Here is a 2,500-nt window from a genome sequence, read left to right as displayed (position 1 = left end):
CGGCAGCCCCTGTTTTCCTCAGCGTGCCCCCCTGACGAATGTTCGTCGAAAAATCTGCGCTGCCGATTTTCCACGCGGCAGCCCCTCTTTTCGTCAGCGTGCCCCCCTGACGAATGTTCGTCGAAAAATCTGCGCTGCCGATTTTCCACGCGGCAGCCCCTCTTTTCGTCAGCGTGCCCCCTGACGAATTTTCCTGCCTGGCCCAGTCCAGCGTCCAGCCCCTGTTCGTCGAAAAATCTGCGCTGCCGATTTTCCACGCGGCAGCCCCTCTTTTCGTCAGCGTGCCCCCCTGACGAATTTTCCTGCCTGGCCCGGCCGGTCCAGCCCCTGTTCGTCGAAAAATCTGCGCTGCCGATTTTCCACTCCGCAGCCCCTGTTTTCGTCAGCGTGCCCCCCTGACGAATTTTCCTGCCTGGCCCGGCCAGTCCAGCGCCCAGCCCCTGTTCGTCGAAAAATCTGCGCTGCCGATTTTCCCCGACGAACCTGCAGCTGCACAAATCCGCGCTGCCACTGCCCCATTGTCTGGACCAACAGTCTTTTCCATCAAGCCCTGGACTATAAATCGTCCAGACTCATCGCCAGCACCCGCTGCCGATTCTGCCGACTTTGCCGATTTCGTCGGCGCTGCCGATTCCAACACTGCCCGCCGTGCCTGAACCAGCGCTGTTTCGTCAGCGTGTCCCCTTGACGAATTTCCCTGCCTGGCCTGGACAGTCCATCTTCCAGCCCATGTTCATCGAAAAATCTGCGCTGCCGATTTCCCCGACGAACCTGCAGCTGCACAAATCTGTGCTGCCGATTTCCCCCCCTGTCGGCATGGCTGCCGCTGCCCCGATGTCCAGACCAACAGTCTTTTTTGTCGACTTTGCCGATTTTGTCCGCGCTGCCGATTCCAACACTACCCCCTGCATCCAAACCAGCATTGTTTCGTCAGCTCTTCCCCTGACGATTTTAGCCCTGTAACAAACAGTAGGCCTCCAATCCCGCCAACGGGAGCCAAGTTGATAGGGAAGAGAATTGAATGACGCGCCTGGTCCTCGCACCCCGCCACCCGAGGGGCCTTTTTCCCGGCAGCCTCTGAAAAACTCTAGCTTTCACGGTCCTCGCCGCCCCTCACCACCATGGCAGGCCTCTAATCCCACCCATCAGCAGTTGTAGCCGATAGGGCAGTGATTTGAATGACGCGTCGCGGGCCTCCGGGTCATCTCACCCGGCCATTAATTGGAGCGTTTTTGGCTGGCCGAGGATGGGGGGATGGATCTCTTCTTCCGAAAAAGCAAACAGTACATCGGGAGTTATGTTGACGGGGCATGGAATTGAATGACCCGTCGCGGGCCGCCGGGTCATCTCACCCGGCCATCCCGGGGAGCGTTTTTCCCGGCAGCATCGGGGAAACTCTTGCTTTCACTGCCCGCTGCCCAAGTCCCCACTCGAATCGGCCCCCCGCGCCAACAAGCCAACGCTGCCGAATCGGCAGACACTGCTGCCGAATCTGCCGACACTGCCCCGCGGGCTGCCACTGCCCCAGTGTCTAAACCAGCGGTCTTTCTCATCGAGCCTTGGACTATCCAGTCCGTCCTGACTCATCGCCAGCACCTGCTGCCGATTCTGCCGACTTTGCCGATTTTCTCGGCGCTGCCGATTCCAACACTGCGCCCACCGTGTCTGAACCAGCGCTGTTTCGTCAGCGTGTCCCCTCGACGAATTTTCCTGCCTGGCCTGGACAGTCCACCGTCCAGCCCGTGTTCGTCGAAAAATCTGCGCTGCCGATTCTGCCGACTTTGCCGATTTCGTCGGCGCTGCCGATTCCAACACTGCCCGCCGTGCCTGAACCAGCGCTGTTTCGTCAGCGTGTCCCCTCGACAAATTTTCCTGCCTGGCCTGGACAGTCCATCGCCCAGCCCATGTTCGTCGCAAAATCTGCGCTGCCGATTTTCCCCGACGAACCTGCAGCCGCACAAATCTGCGCTGCCGAATCTGCCGACACTGTCCCGCGGGCTGCCACTGCCCCAGTGTCTAAACCAGCAGTCTTTCTCGTCGAGCCTTGGACTATCCAGCCCGTCCAGACCCATCGCCAGCACCCGCTGCCGATTCTGCCGACTTTGCCGATTTCGTCGGCGCTGCCGATTCCACCACTGCCCGCCGTGCCTGAACCAGCGCTGTTTCGTCAGCGTGTCCCCTCGATGAATTTTCCTGCATGGCCCGGCCAGTCCAGCGTCCAGCCCATGTTCGTCGAAAAATCTGCGCTGCCGATTCTGCCGACTTTGCCGATTTCGTCGGCGCTGCCGATTCCAACACTGCCCGCCGTGCCTGAACCAGCGCTGTTTCGTCAGCGTGTCCCCTCGACAAATTTTCCTGCCTGGCCTGGACAGTCCACCGTCCAGCCCGTGTTCGTCGAAAAATCTGCGCTGCCGATTCTGCCGACTTTGCCGATTTCGTCGGCGCTGCCGATTCCAACACTGCCCGCCGTGCCTGAACCAGCGCTGTTTCGTCAGCGTGT

Source organism: Populus nigra, chromosome 2, assembly GCF_951802175.1.
Source record: "Populus nigra chromosome 2, ddPopNigr1.1, whole genome shotgun sequence".
Taxonomy (NCBI): Eukaryota; Viridiplantae; Streptophyta; class Magnoliopsida; order Malpighiales; family Salicaceae; genus Populus; species Populus nigra.
Note: the sequence above shows the minus strand (reverse complement) of the source record.